The sequence below is a fragment of the Myotis davidii genome, unplaced genomic scaffold, assembly GCF_000327345.1.
Source record: "Myotis davidii unplaced genomic scaffold, ASM32734v1 scaffold415, whole genome shotgun sequence".
NCBI classification, from domain to species: domain Eukaryota; kingdom Metazoa; phylum Chordata; class Mammalia; order Chiroptera; family Vespertilionidae; genus Myotis; species Myotis davidii.
In genome coordinates this window covers 5,709,269-5,716,027 of record NW_006287951.1, presented here as the reverse complement: position 1 = coordinate 5,716,027, position 6,759 = coordinate 5,709,269, and positions in this window count along the sequence as shown.

Here is a 6,759-nt window from a genome sequence, read left to right as displayed (position 1 = left end):
GGGAGCCACATGCGGCTCTTTGGCCCCTTGAGTGTGGCTCTTCCACAAAAATACCGGCTCTTCCACAAATTACTGACTTCTGTGCATGGGCCACGAAGTTTCAATCGCACTGTATGTGCGCGCCCGCACGTGGTATTTTGTGGAAGAGCCACAATCAAGGGGCCAAAGAGCCGCATGTGTCACGAGCCACGGTTTGCTCACCACGGGGCCGCTAGACTATGGACAAGCCCAGAAGAAGGACCTGATCGGCGTGGGTGGTGGAGACATTCCAGGCAGCAGCTATCTAACCATACACGTTAGCAGAACTAATACATACCAGCAAAGGTGAGCCCTGCTCACAGCCCGCCCACTGGCTCCTTCTCCGTTTTCATTCCTCCTCTGCTCCCTAGTCACCGGTCACCTTTCTGATACCCTTGAAAACTTAAACCTTCCAATAAAGCTATTTCTTTGTCTGGTTCTGCCAGGAGAGTGACGTAACGAAAAGCCACAGGACAGCATCCCATCTCAAACCCTGGCTCCGAGCTCCCTGGGAGCACTCAGGCAGAGAGTGGGTATTCTCTTCTGCATATTCGTTCCTGGAGATGACGATATCATTTTGTTGAACCTTAAATGGGCTTTATAAAATGAAAATCCAGATTTATGCAGGAAAAAATGAGGTATTTCTTTGCTTTATAGTCAGATTCAAAATATGGCTTCCTTCAAATGACAAGCTCCTTTGCTACATTTTATAATTATAAAAGAATTTATTTTCTTTATTACACAGTGTAAGATGATAATAAAAAGCTAGAAAACATAAACAAAAGCACCTGTAATCTCCTTCCACTTCCCTCAAAGATAACTGACTTTACCTCTGTGTGTGTGTGTGTGTGTGTGTGTGTGTGTGTGTGTCCCAATTAACTAACATTCACTTGATAGAGAAATCTTTTCAGGATAAAGTCATATGTTCTAAGATACAGCCGTATTTAGCAAAAGAAACAAGTATTCTTCCTGGAGACAATACCTTTATTGGATTCTAGTGAATGGATCAAACACTATCAATGTAGAGTTTCTTTGACATCAAACAAAAACCAATCCTATAGTAGTGCAACTCAATATGCTTTGGATTATCATCTTCAGTTACAAAAATGTATCAGAAGTTCACAGCCCAAGGACTTCATTTTTAAACCTTGGGGCTTGAGCTACATTTGAATTCAAATTCAGCAATGCCCTTAGATCAACTTGAGCTGACAAATTCTTCAGAAGAAAGTGGAATAAGGCAATTGGATGGAAATTATACTGTGCAGTGCCTTGTCACTCCAGATATTTCACTTTTACATCACATTTTTTTTCAATTAATTTGAAAAAAAATAGCCAGATACACAGGCTATTTGTCATTATTATTCATTTATTTATACGCGGCACTGTCATTTGCAAGGACATAATTCTCGAGGGAACATAATTGCTCTAAACCTATCAACTTGCTTATGTAAAACTTTGTAAAACATTTTCTCTAAAGAGAAAGTTACGCTTTGCTTAGCAGAGCATGTTCACTAAGGACTCCTGCATCAAATGCACGCTTCGGCCGCTGCTCTGGTCTCTTCACACTCACCAGACTCTTTGTCCTGAGGCCCAGGACGGTCAGGTTTACACAGTATTGTTCAAAGCATAGTGAAGCCTCAACAAAAATGTGTTGATTTAAGGTGGCTTCCAGAGAAAGAGAGTAATGCACGAAAGAGAATATGTGGGAAGAACAACTGTCAACACATGAACGAAGTAAAAGCAAATGTCTACTAATACTAGTATATCCTGCAGCCACTCCCCTTGCCCACTCCATGTAACCAGAACATAGAATCACTCAAAATTCTAAAGCTTGGAATGGCAAAGGATTTTAAAGTTATTTTATCCAACACTATTTTGTAGATAATGAGACCGAGGCCCAGAGAAGTGATTCCACTAGACAACCCTGGGACAGAGAAGTCTCCAGAGCATGCTGGTCATGATGTACCATGGGTGGTCTTAGCACCTCATGTGTGAAGAGCCAGGTATGGAATGTCTGGGTGTGTGGAACACTATGGAGGTCACTGAATGACAAACTCCCCAAACTGTACTGCCTTATTTACGTGTCTCACAATTCCCATCTGTGAAATCGCCTCCATTTCATTCAAAACTCCCTTTACAAGATGCCTCCTCTGAAAATGTTTGTTAAAGCAACACGAACTTAGTACAATTTTTTAAAAGGTAAAATTATGCCCACACCAAAAACATGACTAAAAATCTGGATTTTTAGGCTTTCAGGTAAACAAAAGTGAGCATTCCCTCCATCCCAAATCCCACATCAAACTCAACCGAAGTAAATTTGTGTTGACGAATTTTAAATTCTTTGAAGGTAATCGCATGCAGTGCACAGCACATTGTAGTCGATCGGTGCTTTTGCAGTAAGTCAAAGCTTTTGCCTCTAAGTGTCAGGCAGCTACAAGCTTCATTCTTCTTGGGTGACAGCTTAGGAGTTCTCCAGCTCAATTTAGTCTGCTGATGGTTGGTATGTCATTATGCGGTCAAAATTCTCACTTTCTTTCACTGTATGCAGAAACCTGGCTGATAGTGTTAACATTTCCTTTAATGGGAAAATAACTGACGTGCGATGATGAATCAGTCATGGAGCATAAAGATCACCCGACTTCATTCTTCAGGGGCTCCCTAGAGCCTCAGGATAGAGTGCAGACTCCTTAAACTGACAATCCTGGACCTCCAGGATCTGAGCTTCATCTATCTTTCCAGTTCCATTTCTCAATCCTCCCCTTCCTACTCTCTGGCCCAGGCACACTAGATTACTTTTAGCTCTCTGAAAATATTGAACTCTCACTCTTCCCTCTACTCAGAATGCCCTGCATATACCCTCATGACATCTGTCTGCTTAGTTCCTACTCACACTGTAAAGGTTCATTTAGTTGTATACACCCATTTGGAGTGTTTTCATAAAATAGTTAATGCAAACTGTACCTAAATATGGGAACAATCAATCCACTTTCAGTAAGGCACCATTTGCCTTTTTATTACGCATCTTTTGGTAAAATAGTTTACCCTCACCACCTTCACTTCTTTATTATTTCAATCATTTCTTAATCCCTTGCAATCCTGCTTTCCTTGGCATTAGTCAATTAATGTTTTGAAGGCTACTGGTGTCTTCATAACCATTTAATTTATTCGCAACAGGTGTTTTTATTCCATATACCAAGCCCCCTGAACTTCTCTAAAGCCATCTAGACTTCTACTCACCCCACAGTGTCCTCCCTCCCTTTTCCTTCTGTGGCATATAGTTCTCCTAGCTGTCCTACTCTAATTGTCCCTTCTCTGTGTCATCACTGGCTTCACTTCTTCCTCTAATCCTATACAATAAAAGTCCAGCTACCATAAGTGTAACAACCGGAATGACCAGAGACCAGAACCACCACGGCCCCTCGCAGGGCTGCCCCCCCACCCCAGCAAGCAGTTAGGGGTGATCAAGTAGGCAGAAAAGTGGTTAGGGGTGATCAGGTAGGCAGGCGAAGTGGTTAGGGGCAATTAGATAGGCAAATGGCCCCTTGCTGGGCTGGCCCCGCCGCCAAGCAAGTGGTTAGGGGCAATCAGGCAGGCAGACCAATGGTTAAGGGCTATCAGGTAGGCAGGCCAATGGTCAGGGGTGATCAGGTAGGCAGACGGCCCCTTGCAGGACTGGCCCCACCCCCCAGCAAAGAAAGAGGGAGGCCCAGGCCACCGCCGGTGGTGACCCTGTGGCAGGTATGCAGCTGGCCAGCGATCGCCCTGCAGAGGGAGGCCCAGGCCAGCCAAGCCATCGCACCCCACGCCTTTTGCCTGCAGAGTGAGGCCACCAGTGGCAGGGAAGGGGGGGGGGGGCGCAGTGTGCACAGATGATAAGCAGTGTCAGCGGCAGGGGTGGAGCCAGCTGCCTGCAGCTGGGGGAAGGAAAGCCCGAATAGGCCCTGATCTCAGGCCAGGCCTAGCGATCCTCCCCGAGGGGTCCCAGATTGTGAGAGGGTGCAGGTCAGGCTGAGGGACACCCCATCAGTGCATAAATTTTCAAGCACTGGGCCTCTAGTCCTATATAATAAAAGCTTAATATGCTAAGTGTCCAGTCGCATCAGCCGTTAAACCAATCAAAATGTAACATGTTAATGATATGCTAAGGTGGCTCAACCGCTCGTTATGACATGCACTGACCACCAGGGGGCAGATGCTCCAACTGATAGGTGAGTTTGAAGCAAGGGTCCGGCCAACTGGGGACTGAGCGAGACAGGCCGGACATACCCTGGAGCCCTCCCGCGGTCCCTCCCCAGCTGGCCAACATCCCATGTCCCTCCCTGGCCCTGATCATGCACTGGTGGGTTCCCTCGGCCTGGCCTGCATCCTCTTGCAATTCGGGACCCCTCAGGGGATGTCAGAGAGCTGGTTTCGGCCCGATCCCGCAGGCCAGGCTGAGGGACCCCACTGGTGCACGAATTCGTGGACCAGGCCTCTAGTTAAAGATATTCTTCTGGGTTCATTAGAGTCAAAACATTAGCATTAGGATGCCTTCCAATCCTTTAACTCACAACAAATATTTGTGTATCCTGTTGATTCTAGCTTCTCAGTGAAAATAGAAGAAATAACATTCTAGTAAAAGAGCATTCATTTTGGAGATAGAATTGAGTTCAGATCTCAAGTCTGTCACTCATGCTAGAGCAGTGTGGCATGGAACGTATTACTTAATACACTTGGGCCTTAGTTTTTGTATCACTAAGTTGGAGAAAATGCCTATCTTTTGGTATTACTATATGAAGTGCAGCATGAAAAGTGCTGTTGGGTACCAAAGCTAGGTACATAATAGGCATTCAATAACAGTTATTATTACTGTTATTTCCACACCTACTTCCCCAAAATTTATATAAAGTATTTCGCTGTTCCAATCCATTTCTTCATATACATCAACAATAAATATATTTTATAGGGCACAGATATGAACAGGTTTCTTTTCTAATAGTACCCAATTACTTACTGAAGCAAAGCCCAACTCCTCCCTAGGTTAAAATCTTCAGGACCTAGCCCCATCTTTCCTCTCCAGCCCTCTCCCTCACTGCCCTTCTCAATGAATACCATTCTCCAAATGAACTGGACTTTTTCTGGTCTTCAAACATATCACATATTCTTTACCCCAAGGACCAGCTCAAGTTCTGTCTCCTTTATGAAAATTGTTACTTTCCAACCAGGTATTTTGTCCTCTATTATCTCTCTCTCTCTCTCTCTCTCTCTCTCTCTCTCTCTCTCTCTTTCTCTCTCTCTCTCTCTCTCCCCTTTCTGGTACTCAGTTATTTGTGCAAAACTGACCATTCCTTCTTATAAAGTGTAACCTCTTCGGAAAGAGAAACTAGGTTCTTATGCTCTTACCATTTTGCTAAATGATGTGGCATGCATATATGTATTTTTCTTTATTTTATTTATTGATTTATGTATTCATTGGTTGATTGTTGTATGTGCCCTAACCAGTGATCGATCCCACAACCTTGGCGTATCGGGACAATCCTTAGGTCTATATATATATATATATATATATATGTATTTTTAAATACCAAGTAGACATTTCCTTAGAAATTCTTTTCACTTCCTTCTTATGAAGAGGTGGAAATAGAGTGAGGAGAAAAGGGTGTATATTAGGTACTGATATAAACACTGCTGGCTGCACTTCCACTTGGAATTCTCCCAGGAGCAGCAAAAAGGCAGGGTTGAAACAGTCATCCTAGAAATTGATCAGGTAAGACTTTAAGATCTGTTGATCAATTGTAATCAACCTCGTGGGAAACCCTGTACCAATTTGTGAAGCTTGTCCATATTTCTTTTTTTCCCCAGAGCTATTTTCCTAAACTTCCAATTTCCTTTAAACCAAAGAATAATCAAAAGAGTTTATTTTAAACCCACAATTGAACACATAGGAATATCCACACATATATGTAGTGCTATTTTATGTATTAGTTCATATTTGAGATTTTTATTCCTTTAAAATGGAATTTCTTTCAACCAACATCCAAGACTAGATTTTTATAGGTATAATTTTCAGGCGGCACCTAGCGTAGTGCTTTGGATATAGTACAGATTCAGTATGTAATGGTTTAAAGAAGAATGGATTTACAGTGCACAACTGCAGAGCTCAATGATGGTTAACTGCAGTGGGAAAAAGATACAAAGTGAGTATGATACGTGGGGGCTCAGCCCCTCATCAATACCAGTTCCTTGAGAATAGAGGTGATGTATCATTTTATTTTATACTAGAGGTCTGGTGCACGAATTCGTGCACAGGGGCCCATTGGGCCGAGGGCAGTTGGCAGGCCGGCCCCACCTCCTGATTGAACTCCTGGTTGAACTAATGGTGGAATTCTCTGTCGAAGGGACAATTTGCATATTAGCCTTTTATTATATAGGATTACTTGGTACAGTGCCAGGTCTGAAGATACTTGTTCAATTGAAAGAGTATCCAGGAATCAGAAATACTGCAAGCTCCACTATTCAAGCAAATTAGATCTAGTTCATATTATAAAATTTTCAGTTCTTGTGATCTACAATTAAGCTGAAACATAAGCAAAGTATTCAATTATTAGTTTCAATTTATATTTCATGACATCACACTGCTGGCCCTAAAACCCAGTTCTAGACCCACTCTTCTTTCTACTATTGAATATCACAGAAACACAGGTTGTCGGGAAGGAAAGGAACTTTAGAAATTATCCAATTTAGTCTTTTTTTAAATAAGGA